The sequence below is a fragment of the Pleurodeles waltl genome, chromosome 2_1 (assembly GCF_031143425.1).
Source record: "Pleurodeles waltl isolate 20211129_DDA chromosome 2_1, aPleWal1.hap1.20221129, whole genome shotgun sequence".
NCBI lineage: Eukaryota > Metazoa > Chordata > Amphibia > Caudata > Salamandridae > Pleurodeles > Pleurodeles waltl.
The window spans coordinates 681,432,182-681,447,945 of NC_090438.1; positions in this window are offsets into that span (position 1 = coordinate 681,432,182).

Below are 15,764 nucleotides of genomic sequence, written 5' to 3' on the forward strand. Positions count from 1 at the left end.
ACTCCTGAAACAACGACAGATCAAACACAAATGGAGACATTCCTTGCCGCGGCCAATCTACCCCGTCTGTCTGAGGCAGGCAGGGCCCTCTTGGACGGTAACATAAGCAAAGAAGAGATAACCCAAGTTATAACAAGCCTCCCCTACCATAAATCACCAGGAGAGGACGGATTCCCTGCGGAATTCTATAAATGGGCTGGGGAGGAGGCAATAACCGCAGTACATGAAGCACTGACGGAAGCATGTCAAGAAGGCTCACTGGGCGCTCTATCCAATAAAGCCACGATTGTCATCTTGCCTAAGCCAGGGAGAGACCCCCTTCTTTGCGGCAGTTACCGTCCTATCTCCCTTTTGAATGGGGATGTCAAACTCCTAGCCAGTGTTCTAGCAGCGCGGCTCCGCAAGGTGATACCATCATTGATTCACAATACCCAAGTAGGATTTGTACCAGGCCGTACCTCCAGAAATCATGTGCGAACTCTTTGCCATACACTGTTAGAATCCATACAATTACCTGACGAAGCCCTAGCCCTGTCCCTAGACGCGGAGAAAGCATTCGACCGCATTAAGTGGCCCTACCTATTCACAACCATGAAGCATTTTGGCCTGGGGGAACAATTTATCTCTAAAGTACGTTTATTATATGACCACCCCACAGCACAGGTTAACTGTGGGGGCATCATGTCAGACCCATTCCCTATCGGAAGGGGCACACGCCAGGGATGCCCCTTGTCGCCACTTCTATTTTTATTGGCCATGGAACCCCTAGCTGCCACCATACGAAATTCTCACCAAATAAAAGGGATCCATATCACCGGGGGCATATCCAAAATATATCTCTACGCAGACGACATTCTGTTAACAATGTCCGATCTAGAAACCTCGCTCCCAGCACTACTTTCCACTATAGAAGACTTTGCATCCCTATCCGGATATCGGGTAAACTGGGATAAAAGTGAGGCACTACCATTATCCCGCATAACGACGAGGGCAGCGATACATGGCCTTCAATTCAAATGGACCCCGACCCGCCTTAAATATTTAGGAACGTTTATTAACAGAGGTCTAGAACATATGGTCAGGGACAACATAGACCCCCTTATATCTAAAATGAAACAAGACTTTGCCAAATGGTCCCTACTAGGCCTGTCCATGTGGGGCAGGACAAAGGCGGTCAGAATGGTCACCTTACCACGCTTCACATACGTGTTAGGCATGCTTCCCCTACAGATACCTCTTTCCTCACTCCGATTAATAGACGCATCCATAAGGGCCTTCGTCTGGGGCCCCTCACGCCCAAGACTGAAACCTGCAATAATACTGGCACGACGGCTCTACGGAGGATTAGGACTACCCTCGGTAGAACAATACTCTCTGGCCCTACAACTCTCACAGCTAATATATACGCTTCCGGATATAGCCGATCCACCGCAATGGGTGACCACAGAGAAACTCCTATATGGACAGTATACGGAGATGGGAGGAACATACGCCGACCACGTTCCCTTAACTAACCCCATCCTCAAGGCTACAAACACAGCGTGGTGCAGAGCCCATCGACTACTAGGAGTACACCCCTCCCTGCATACTCAGGCTCCCATAGCAGGGAATAAAAGCATTAAAATAGGAGGGACTATTCTCAGATGGCCCCAATGGTCCGAGGCAGGTATCCACAATATATCTCACATAATAGATGGAGATAGCTTCCACACATTCGCCTCCCTCCAGGAAGAATTCGGTATCCAAAGTAACCAGGAGTGGCGATATCTACAGCTCAAACAATGTATGCGGAGAACATTAGGAACCCCCCCGTGGCTGCTCAAAACCTCACCCATCGTCACCTATCTTCAGAAATGGGGCCGACAAAAAGGCGTCTTGGCTGGCCTCTATGCCGAATTAACTAACCACCTTTACTCTCAGCCTTTACTTGAACGACTACGCTTAAAGTGGCAGGACATACTAGAGATAACCTACACGGACGAAGAATGGCCAGACATACTAGAAGCCCTCGACAGGGGCGTACGTGAAGCACGCCTGAAATTTTGCCTATTTAAAATCCTTCAGGGATGGTACTGGACCCCCGTTAAACTCTTCAGGGCAGGGTTGATACCTCACGCGAACTGTTGGAGATGCACAGAGCCATATTGCGACCAACTTCATATTTTATGCCACTGCCCCACGGTACAGTCACTATGGGACGCTGTACGCCTCGCCTTATCGGACTTCATACAGATACCAAAACCGACCCCACCAGCATTTATCATTCTACATGACATTCGCCCGTATCCCTCCCTATCGCGGGCACATAAACGATTAATCCACACGGCGCTAGCCACGGCCAAAATATGCATACTCCGGCACTGGAGATCTAGCATTGCCCCCACACCCATGGAATGGATGACGGCCATGTATCAAACGGCTACCCATGAACGAGTGATCTATAACCTACAGGACCAAGCAGAACAATTTGAGGAGGTCTGGCGCCCATTCTTGAAGAGACCATGAAGCGGCTGGTGGATGACCAACGGATGATCAATGTTCAATGATCAATGATTAGGGAATATTAATTACCAATCACCCTCTGAGAATCCTAGACTCCGGAAACACATTTAATCTCCTACTGCCCCCTCTCTCTCTCCCTAGCTACGCTATCCTCTCTTCTCTCTTTTTTCTCTCTCTCTATCAATCCACAGGCCTCTAATTTTGTCACATGCCCGAGACCCTGAACTACCCAACATAGTAATACAAGTCGCTTCCTAACACAAACAAGGACTGAGAAATCAATTCATATAAGACGTAGACACTCTCTAACCGACCTTACCATATCTATCATACATATTATCTACCCCTAGATAATAACTTGCTACAGACGGAGAAGTACAGAACGATCTACTCTTAGGCCTGAACAAGCTAGTCTCAGGATACAAAGACCCCCTGCCTACCTCGAGTCTCTTCATTCTACATTCCCCCGCGATTACCCTTCCTCTTTCTCCCTCTTTCTTTCCCTTCTCTCCCCCTCCCCATTTCATATGAGTATTTTGTCTCTCCCCTATACCAAGACCAACCCCTCCTACACAACCCTATCCTCGCTCCCCCTCCCCTTACCACCCCCCCCACCTGTTTTCCACTCTTCTTCAAAATAAGGGTACACAACTCAACTATGCAACTGGGAATTTTTACTTACCTGACAGTACATGTATATATGCTTACAATGGAAATAATTGTGGTAAACGAACAAAAACAATGTTTTGAAAGCTAAACAGTTTGTTTATATGCTGTATGTACCGCCTTATATATTCTTAATAAAACTTTTGAAACTTTAAAAAAAAAAAAAAAAAAAAAAGAATCCATACTGAAAAGGTACCATTCACTCACATCCTTGTCTTATGAGCCCACTGTACTGCCAGAACTGAACCAGGAAAACCCTTTTGCAATCCCATCACCTCAGTAATTCACTCATGAACTCCCAGTCAACTCAGTCAAATGCTTTCTTAACACTGAGTGAGAAACACACCTACTTGTGTTGACTGTCAATGAGATGCATTGCCTTTTTTTCTTCTTTTTTTTATATTGTCTACTACGTGTTTTCACAGTTCAAACCTGCCACTCTGGTATGAAGACTGCATCACCCTTTGTATCCTATTTGGCACTATAGATGTCAGCAATTTAGTGTCCACAAAGCAAGGAAACTGGTCAGTAGGAGGCACACAATTGATTTACTTTCACCAGCTGAGGAAGACCTTGAGGAGAATCTGCAGCAGTTGTGACCCAAATGTATTAAAGCAGGCCTAAAGCCACCTGGGACTGGTGTTTTAGCAGACTTCATGCTCCTTATTGATAGCAGGATTTTCGCCATGGAGAACAGAAACTCTGCTCTTTCTCATTCAATATCAGGCAGCTGCAGAAGATCTGCACCCTGCATGTAAGCATCTCTCAATTTGTAGGATCCCCAATGTAAATAACTCTTGGAGCCACTCTGCTTCCTCCAGCTCTTCATTGTGCACACTCTTTAGTTCTAATGTCAGCTATAAAACAACACTACTGTTTTACTCTGACAAGGTATTCCTTAAAGTCCTCCTAGATTGTTCTCATTTCTAAGAAGTGATTATCTAACTTTGCTGTCACATAATTAACTAGCTATTTCAAATGTCCTTATCTTTTACCTCAGATCACCATTACATTTCTTGAAAGGCACTTAGGCCCCGATTTATATTTTTTTGTTCTTCATTACCATTATTTGTTGACGCAAAAGTGGCGCAAACTTACAAAATACAATTGAAAGCACAGCACGAAGCCCTGCCAGAGTGGGCCGAAGAAGTTGCAGGGGGAAGATAGTATGATATTAAGTTGACCTGTCAGTGTGCCAAGCGGCCCTCCACTGTGACGTACCGTCCCTGGGGGGGGGATGTGGACCTTGTCTACCAGCATGGGCAACAACCTATGGAGCATGAGGGCCATTTCCCTGGAGTCCCTGTAAAAACCAGAGTATTCCACCAGGTCATATGCAAAGCAACCACTAGGTGGGTCTCCTGCAAGAGAACAATACCCAGTCGATATGTCTTGATGTATCATAGAACCGCAGATCTCTTGATGCGGTCTAACAGACCATTAACATTCCAGGAGAGTACTGTAGACATAGTGCAGATGTAGGGAATGGCACTAAACTCGACTTTGGTCCCTCGCAGGACCCGAGCTGCCAAGCACAAGGGCTACTGTAGATGACCGTGGGCAACGGATCTGTATGCATGGTGCTCACTGTGTACAGGTCTAACCTAGGAGAAACAAAGTTAATACAAATGGAACAACACAACTCCTCTCAACCACCCCACCAACCCCATACTTCTACCCCTGAAGCATCTGTCACCCCCACCCCCCAAACACTTTTGCAAACCAGCAAGGTAAAACAAAGACATTTTGGGGGTCCTCAAGGCGTTGTGTAGCCATTTTAGTTATAAGCTTCATGCACGTTATTTTAGAATACTAAGCCTGTTGCTGTGTGCTTTCACCTACATATGTTTTATTCAGCTTTGTTTATTATTGTTATAGTAGTGAACTTTTACGGTCTTGTTTTATTTTCTTCTATCTGACTGTTTTTGCATAGGCCAGCACTCTGTTCTCCAACAAGACATTCTTGCTCACCCTGCGTTTCTTCCAAGGCTATAGAAAGATAGGTTGCCGGTGAACGTGGTATTAGTTTAGTCTCTGACATTCATAGAAAATACACATCCTTATGTAGGGACAGTTTCATAGAACATCAGCTGTTTTATTATAAAAAACACTTCCCTGTCCTTTACACGTTAGAGGGAGATTCCAGCCGGAGAACCACAACTGTATGCTGAGTGCCGAATGCTACAGATGCTAATGCAGAACTCAGGCCTTTGCTCAGGTATGGGGGATGATGTCTTCCCAGGGAAACCTGAAGGGCAGATTTAGAGCTTAACACGCTGTGCTCTATTATAGTCTAGGTAGGAATTAATCTATTGACTCTAGTGACAACATGGTGGCGTTATTTTTATGCTTTACTTTCTTCATCACAATTCTAATCTTGTTGTGTTGTCTTGGTTATTGCAACTCATGCTTTGCTAAATAAGATGCAGTCAATTCATTAAAATTTTATTGAAACATATACTGCCTCTGTTTGTCATTATATAAGACTTATGTAACTGAGAGAAACGGATGTGACCTGAGTGACCACGGCTTCCCTGAGAAACCATTTATGTCATGTGCTCGGCTGCCCAATCATCCCTGCCCTTGGGTAGAGATGTGGCACTGCTAGCTAGCCAAAGCAAAACCCAGATTGAAGCGACAGGTGTCACCCGCAGTGGGTCAGACTCAGTCTCCCACATCGCAGGCGATTCTGCCGCTCGAAACCCAGTAGTCTCATTACAACGAGAGCCCATGCGACATGGCGCCGCCAACGTTTGGTCAGGCTCTAATTTTCGGGTCCTCCTGACTATCTCTGTCTCATTACATGTAATGACACCTCAGTACTATATACGGAGACATCCGTGGTATTGAGGATTTCCTCCTCAGCTAAGAAGGATATCCTATCTGAAGCTGGAGGTTGTTCAAGCTTGAACTATAAAAGGAAAATACCTAGGTGGTGTGCCTTCTCTGGACAAGTTCAACTTTTATTATGGGGAATCCACAGCAGGTAGCAATTGCAGTTAACATGAGACAACCCCTGACTGCGCATTTACTGGCAAATGGCCTTACAGCCCAGGGAGGGACCAGTCACATTTGTTGTAGACATAGATGCAGCTTATAGAACAGAACTCTTCTATTCTTGGGTCACATTTCCAGCAGTTGATGGGAACACAAATACATTTCATCACTATACACTTGCAAACGCATCTGGACAATATAGGGCTTATGCATATTTAGAAATACCTCTATCATATCAAGAACATAATAATTGGCTTGATGGCACCCTACCCCACACAATATTACCAGTTAGGTTAGGTCCCCTAAGTAATGATGGTCCTACCTGGCCTTTATTGGCCACCTATACACCTCACCCTGCAGTAGCAACTTAGCAGTAGCTGAAGTCCGTTGTTTTTATACTGAACTGACTGCATTACAAACTGGACTAATCATCTATATATTGCCAACATTGAATACAAACCCAGCGCATGCTGCTCCAGCGGAACCACATGCAGTGACGCCAGGTATTAATCTTGCAACTGTACATTCGATCATGGATAAAGTACCCGCCAAACGAGAGGAAACTCCTTTTTGGCTAGCTCAAAAAATTAACGCACTGGAAGCAGTATTTCCCCATACGGGACCTCAGGATAAACATACAATTTTATCAATGTGCTTGCCATTTGGGATGGCCCCCACAGTGGATAATTGTAATAAATGGGGCATGGTGTTTGCTGTGCTCTACACTATCGCAAACAGTACACCAACACTTGCCAACTTCCCGGAAGTGTTAAAACAAATTCAAGATGAATATGGAGCTGCCCCGGCCCTAGATTTGGGGATGCAACTAATGGGCAACTTCGCCACAGTATCCTCAATCATTTTAAGTAACCTTAAAGGGGAAGCAGTTGCATTAGCAGTGCGCATGCGGCTCCGGGATGTTTCTCAACAGGATCAAGAACGTGAGCTGCCAAAGATTATCACAGAGACCTATTCTAGCATTGGTCAAGATAGTCTAGGGGCCAGAACAACTAAAAAGCAGTTTCAGGGTAAATCTAGTGAAGATTTTTTCCAAGCAAGCACCTGAGGGTAACAAGAAACGCTGGGATAACAAAACAACAAACTCCTAAAAAAAAAAAATTAAAAAAAAGAGAGAGGGGAGAATCTCCGCATACGGAGACCCCACAGAATAGATATAATCTCAGAAATAGAGAAAATATAAAGACGCCTGATAGATATCAATATACTGAAACACGACAATCTCGTTTCTTTCAGGGTTCATCTGAAAAACGCAATGAGAGAGGTAGGCTATCACATCGAAGAACAGAGTACGTGAAACCAAGACAGGAATCACAACGCTCATCGGAGGTTTCTGTTAAAAAGGAAGAGAAACCTCCCCAACAAAAACCCCAATAGAAAAAGAAAAAAGTGCCAGCAGTCGCTGTTCGACAAGCCACTAAAGAAGAGGGTCTTCTTGAAGAACAGGAAGTGGGCATTAGCGCTGCTAGACTGCGCAGCAGAGGTCACAATAGTTCGCTGGAGTTTTCTAGAGCATCTTGAGGTGAAAGCAACTGATGGCTTTCTACAGGTAGAGGCTGCGGACATGCATGTTTATACTTTATACACCTGATAGGTAAAGTAACACTGCAGTTAGAAGGAGACATTGAACGCACAATAGACATAATTTTTTGGGTTCGCGTAGTTAATATATATGATGTTTTATTGGCCGAACAAGACTGGCCACCAGAATTTGTCCGTACCTGCCCATATGGGAAAGATGTTATTAAACCTTCTTTCTCGCCCCTTGTTCAGAGGAACTCGCAGAATCCTACACCATTGATTGGGCATTGGCGCAGGCACCTGCGCTATATCGCGTAGGATGGGACAAAGATTCCCCCTACCATGCAATACCTATTAAAAAACCCATCCACAACCTCAATATCCAATAAAACAGGATGCTAAAGTACCTTTGAGAGAAATACTCACACGCCTAGAGTACCAGGGCGTAATTGAACTCTGTGTCCCCCCCAATGAATAATCCTTTATTCCCAGTAGCTAAACCGGACCATTTGTACAGAATAGTCCTAGACTACAGACACTTAAACAGTCATACACGGACATATGCTATACAAAAATCACATAGCACAGCACTGATGAACAACTTAGTGTGTAAAAAATACAAAACAACACTGGACATTTCTAATAGATTTTTCTGCCAGAATATAGCACCTGAGGGTAGAGACTTAACAAGTTTCAGCAGACTAGGCTCTCAGAAAAAATTCTGTCGTTCACCTCAGGGGTACAAGAACAGTCCAGAACTGTTCGCAGCCCGCATGACTGCAATCTTATACGACACTGACCCTGAAGCATTGTCCTATGTAGATGATATCTACCTTATGGATGATGAATTACTACAACATTTAAGACGGGTAGCCCGCATTGTTGTGGGATTTGCTGAATTTGGCTACAAATTCAATTTAAAAAAAAAAAAAAAAAAATAGCCTTCCTCAGCTTCCTGTTTCTGGGATATCAGCTATCGAGTGAAGGAAAGAGCCTTGTGCCACAATTCTTTGAAAAATGCGCACAATTGCAAGCTCCAAATACGATTAAAAATTTCCAGTCTCTAGTGGGATTCCTAAATTTTGGCAGAACCTACATTCCAGATTATGCTTCACGCATAAAACCTCTATATGACTTAATAAGTCCTGATTTTTCAAGTAAATTTTGGACAATTGAACACACACACATTCTTCGAGACCTGCAGACAGATATGCTTGCTGCACAACATTTACACACACAGGACCACAAAACACACTTGGTCATCAGAGTAATTGCTGGTGCCATTGGTTTCACCGATGTGACATTCAATGAAGGTGACACCGTCCCGATTGCATACAAATCACACTTGTACTCAGCAGCAGAACAACACTTTGCTCCCACAGAGAAAATTCTCACTGCTGATCAGATGGCTGCCATTAAAGAAAGACCTCTAGCCCAAGGCAAACGCATAATTATTGTTTCCCCAATCCCAGCACTAGAGGCTGTCACAAAAGCCAGCGTTCCGAACACAAAAGCATTACATCCACGGTGGATAAAATGGGCCACATCTTTGACAGCCACTGATGTTGACTACATTTTTGACCCAAAGTTACAAACACAGGAATTCTTGCAGTACGAACTAGAATACCCAGTTCCAGCAAACACATTGCCTATCGAACAATATTATAGAGTCATGTACACCGATGGCTCTGCACAACCTGCAATTGGCACAAAGCACCAATATTCTGCTGCTTGCGCAGTCGTAAGCGGCTATATGGAGGACAATAAATTTTGTCCCCTACATACATATACGCAAACCCTAAGGGATTGCACAGCGCGATTGGCAGAGCTAAAAGCTCTGTTGATGGCACTGGAACATACGGATCCTGCACAGCCAACACTGATTGTTTGTGATTCGTCCTATTGTGTCCAGTCCTTCAATGATTACCTGCATTATTGGCGCCAGAATGGGTTAAGAGATTCTTAAGGCAACACCATTAAACACAGACTTCTGTGGGGGAAAGTAGCGGATCTGAAGGAATTGCTACCAAATGTCCATGTTGTACATACACTTTGATACCAGCGCATTGGAATAAACGTGGCTGGAAATATACTGGCTGATGAAGCCGCAAAGTCGCTGCAGTAACACGTTTAAGTATGAAACCAGACACAGACTATGGGCTGCCGTGAAAGCTACAGCTGATGGTACGTACGCCCTATCCCAAAACATTTCCTGCTAAATATTCCTACCGAATGGGAGGCAGCCTGTACGCTGAGGTTAAAATACCAGGTGTATGCATGCAAGGTATTCCCAACAAAGACATAAGAACAGATTTGATTAAAGCAGCAAATGAAGGGGTGGCATCTTCCCATGCTGGTGTGGCGGCTACAATATCTATCTTACAAGCCCACTATTGGTGGCCAAGCCTCTACAAGGAGACCAAGCAGTATGTCCTTTGTTGTGATATCTGCCAGCAAATTAAAGATTCCACCCCTAAGCGCCCACCGCAGACACCCCTCCTAATTTCCAACAAACAGTTACAATGTGTGTACTTGGACCATTGTGGTCCCCTAACACCGGATAGTGCATACAAATACATCCTAGTCACTACTGACTCCTGCTCCAGATTTCTATGGGTGTGGCCACAACGCTCGGCTGACACTCAGACTGTTATTAAAGATTTGCTAATCTTTATCAGTACATATGCAGTTGTGGCTTTCCATTTGGACCAGGGCCCTGCTTTCGCCTCAAGGGCTTTCAGGGATGCCATGGCTTCGTTGGGGGTCCAACTCCAGTACTCGTCTCCATTTCATCCCAAGGGAAATAGTGTAGTAGAGCGATTAAACCGTGATTTAAAGCACTCCTTAACAACCAGAGTCTTAGGTGCGGGTCGTAGTTGGCTTAATCACCTGTATGGAGTCCAGAGAGCACTTAATCTGCCTAGAAGGTCCCTGGTGGGTCATACTTCATATGAGTGCCTGTTTGGAACTCAAATGTATGTTCCAGATCTTGATGGTCCTGGCGTGGAGGCTGCAGAAACACCTTTTAACATAAAGGAATGTGTCATTGTAATTCCTATAAGACAACAGTTCTGTGACAACAACTCTTCTGCCAGTGCTGCATCCACGGGAATTAAGGATGTACCTGTAATGCCTATCGGGCGGATTCCTAGAGTGGGGGAATCTAGTACGTGAAAAAGTTGCTATGAAAAAGGAATTTGGTCCTTCTTATCGTGCACCTGTCCCAGTCTTGGGAATACACGGTACCAGAACTGTCATTCTACCACAGTTGGTAGGTGCCAAAGAAAATCGATTTGTCTCCATCAACAATGTCAAACTACACCATGTGGCCGATCCTGCACAGCCGACCAAAAGGAACAGCTAGTAGTTCCCGAATCCCTCTCACTACTGGTCAAGAAGTTCCTCTACAAGTTATAAGCAGCAAAACTGATACTTTCCCGAGCATGGGGAGGGTGGAAAATGATCTTGCATTGGTTCCACTAACAACAAGTAATATAAAAATAAATGATCGATTTGATACTACTTCAACGCAGACGGATGGTGCTATTTACTCGGTGCCACCACAGGTAACACCAACTCCACCAATGAACACCGCTCCAGTTTTTGCACGAACTGCTTCTGGATATTTTGCCGACATCCATGATGACATCTCAGACTCATTCGCCTCTTCGACTCCAGAACTGTCAAAAACACGTAAGCTGATAAACTGGCTTAAAGTAACTTAGCTCGTTCTTCCATGGAACTATCTGTGGCTTTCTTTGACTGTACTAGCTTTCCTGCTTTGGATAGGGTTTGTCATCACCTTCTTTTTATTAATACATGGCCATTTTGTTCCTGAAAGATCAACCGTTGAACTGGTGGATGAAGTCTTAAAGCCACACTAAACTTCGCACAAGGTCCGCAGAGATTTGTCCTTTGTGAACATTTCCGCTATTCCAATTCCTGATGGGATTGTTTGGGATAAAGTAATATTTGATATATACGGCCCTACGGAGGTCATTCAAATTCCATATGTGTTCAAACTCTCAAATAATGATATAATCGTATCAGGCATTGTTTCTGATGATTGGGCTGTGAAAACAGTTGATTCTATGATGACTGAATTACAGTATTATGCTGTTTTTAAAAACGAAGATGTTTATCAATCTAAAGTAAATTATGGGGATATGTTTTGCAATAATTATATAAATATTATGGGCACGACTTCATCCACAGAGCAAGCTGCCCAAAGACTATTTGTAATTATACCCAATGGGAACATTGTCTGACTCCCCCACAAGGGAGTTCCAAAACATATGCTGAAAAGTGTACATATTTTTCTGGGAATTATGTTAAAAATGCTGGGTCGTATTATTTTAAATTGCCACCTACAGAAAACATGTGTATATTATTGACAAACACTAAATTTATATATTCGGGTCCGTTTGTTTCACGGTTGACTATAGAAGGCTATGAATATTGGCTGAAGTCGATTTACTTAAAGAGTGTGTAGGGAACTAGACATTGGCAAATAAGGGGGAATGAAGCTTTGTTTACAGCATGCCTGATACCTATACAAATGATGTTTTTAAACGAAACTGTGCAGATTAAGAAATTAAACTCACCCAGTATACATGCCCCTGCAAAAGTTTATAAATGGCAAAAATATATAAATGCAACTGAAGATCTGCTCGATGAATGGGTCTAGAATGGTACATTTAATGTTTCACTGACACGTCCTGGCGGGTGCTTAATGCTTTACTCTCGTCATCACAACTCTAATCTTGTTGTGTTGTCTTGGTTATTGCAGCTCACGTTTTGCTAAATAAAATGCAGTCGCTTCATTAAACATTTTATTGGAACACATACTGCCTCTGTTTGTCATTATGTATATGAGACTAATGTAACAGAGAGAAACAGATGTGACCTGAGTGACCACGGCTTCCCCGAGAAACCATTCCCTGCACAATCATCCCTGCCCTTTGGTAGAGATGAGGCACTGCTAGCTAGCCGAAGCAAATCCCAGATTGGAGCGGCAGGTGTCACCCGCAGTGGGTCACTCAGTCTCCCACATCGCAGGCGATTCTGCCGCTCAAAACCCAGTAGTCTCATTACAATAATGAGAGCCTACGCGACAAAGGTTTAGCAGTGCCTTGATCACCAATGTGCAACCTGACCGTTACTAGTAAGACAAAATAAGACAATTCTAGTGCCTCTGGCTACTGCCTGCCCCAGGCCTGGTACTCCAGCAGCCGCCAGGTGTTCGGAACGGAGTCCCAGTCTCTAGGTCACCTCCCGCTCAGGCCTGACAAATCTGAGGGGATTGGCGTATCCTCTGCCTACGCAAACAGGGCAGGGGTGGCCACCAGGCAGCGTTCAAATCCATATCTGCCTGCAATTCAGGCACTGGCGAGGTCTCTGGGCGTCCTTTACACTCCCCAGCCCTCGCTTGCGACCTCCGGGAGCGGGAGTGCTTCCTCCGGGAGGGGGGCTCCACCCAGGGTTTTAGCACCTTCCCCTGGTTCCAACCCCCCACCCCTTAGCACTGTAGGCCTCAGGACATGTTTTTTGGCAGCCCACTCTAAGGCCTGCTCCGGAGAGCTAAAAAAAAAAAAAAAAGAAACGTACTGGATTGGAAGATTACTTTTAGGCGGGCAGGAAAAAGTAGCATGCAGCAAAGGGCCTGCGATTTTGCTGCACTGCCCTGGAGTAGTCTGGAAAAACCAAGATTTTGGATTTCTGATACCGGAGGTCTGTCTGAATCCTGGCTTCGCGCAGGTTTGCATCTTGGTCTCCAAAGTTCAGGATCCTCAGGATTATCGATCGGAGTGGCGTGCCGACCGGCAGACGAGGCGCCAGCGAGCAGTGCACATGTTCTATAAAGAAGGTGGCAGACAATTTCTCTGCAGGCATCCAGGTGCGAAACCAGCCCTCAAGCGCCACGGCTAGATCTGGAACAAATGCATCTAAGTACAATGCCAAAATACTATGCCTTCCCAGGTGAGTCTTAAACAAAAATATGTTAATTTCTCATTGTCATTTTTTTTTCAACATGTGCTTCTTTCTGCAGCACAAATAGAAAGAAGAAAAAGGCTCAGAGGATTGTTTTGTGCAGAAAGGGTGTCCCCTCCTACACAAAAACAATCCTACCTTCAACACAGACACCCTTGCACCATGGTGCAAGGCTGCCTGCGTTGGCACTAGGCAGCACAGTGACACCAGCGCAAGGAGAGGACAGGAATGTGCTACATAATGTTAGAAATGGCACATTTCTGCCCTCTCCCGGTCACATAATGCAGCACAGCATGGTAAGGTGTCTTGCTCCGCTGCATTGCATGAAATTTTGATTAATCTGCTACAAAGTATGTGAATTAATGTTTTTATTTCTCCAGATTTATAAAATTTAAAACAGTTCTCACTGCTCTTCCTAGACTTCTATTTTTACCTGTCTCTCAAATCCATCTTCAACTTACCCAAGAAGGGCCATCTGGACCAGGAACGGCCTTTCAAACTGGATCAAGATTCATCCTGTTTCTTGCATATGACGATGTAGTACTTAAATTACTGTTCCCTGGTAGCCATGGTTTGAAGCCTTGGATGGTCATCATCCTGCACTCTTTCTACCAATTCATTTAAAGTCTGATGCTCTACTGGCCACATGTGTACCAAGAGCCCTCCAGAGATGATCAGCTCATCAGCTAGATAGGCATGGGTGTTGGATGCAATTGCTTTGTTGATGATACAGCTGGCTTTGAAGGTGATGTGATCTGTTAATGGGGGCCAGTGGAGTTCCATCCACATAGCGGTGATATAGTTCTTTAGGTGCTTGATGAGATATTCTGTGAGGGGGCAGTGTGGGTTTTAGGAAGCCGCAGGGCACTGGCACTATCCAGAGGGAAGACATTTCATGTTTGAACAGAAGTTCTTAAGTAGCTTTCAGGGAGGAACAGTTTTAATTTCTTTAGCAGACAACCAAGTAGAGTTTAGGAGAGTACCAATCTTTCCTGTTTTTCTTGGTAATGTGCTCCTTGAGGTTGAGGTTGGAGTTAAGGGGGAAACAAAGTGACTTCGCATTGATTGAAAGTTGGGGTTCAAATCTGTCCAGGTTAATGAGAGGGGGGTTGGACTGCTTGTTATGCCTTGTAATTGGCAAATAGGAGGGATTTCGTTTTGATCAAGTAAGCTTAAGTGAGGTTCTTTACATCCAAGTGTGTATGACCTGTAGTCAGTGTTAGAGGCACTGGATGTCTACAGCAGACTAGACCTCCATGTAGTTAGTGCATTGATTGTGATGCTTTTATTGGTAAGAATATTCCACATGGCAAGATTTAGGGGTTGAGAATGACAGTGGACAAGATGGGACCTTGGGGAACTATGCATGTATGGGGGCGGTGGGGTGTTCTGGGATCTAGAGAAATCTATGTGAGCAAAGTAGTATAGCTGCTGAAAATGTATAACTATTTTTTGGCCCGGTAACTGGTCATTGTCTCTGTTTTTTATTCGAATTTCTCTATAGTTCTGTGCTACTAGTGCAGACGTAAAAGTGTTCTGGTCCTTGGACAAATGCCTTACTCTTCCTGTCTTTCCCTTTATAGATATTGTGGTTATTATTTGTTTTCATGGCATTTAACCACGGGATCCTTCAGGCTTATATCACTGCAATATTTTATTTTTGTTATTTTAATAAACACTGTACGCTGTACAGCTTGCTAATTTTTCAAAATGCAAGTATTTGTTTCAAAAGTACTACTGTGCTTTGCCAGAACAGGACTGGAAAACAGTTTCCCATTTTGGCCTCACCACAAATGAGATTCTGTTTCAAATAAGCAGCATCAGATTTTTCTCAACATTTTTTGCTAGGGTAGACACTCTAATAACGCTTTTTAAACGGCTACTGGATTTATTTGCCATAAGCGATTTTGCCCAAAAACTAACCCATGATAATGATATATGGATACAAACACAATAGTAACACAGACATTGTAAATTTACAGATACTAAACGTTCAATCCAAAATATTAGCAGTAAACATAAAATGCCAACAAAAAGACGTTCCTCGTAAAACAGGTCATTAATACTAG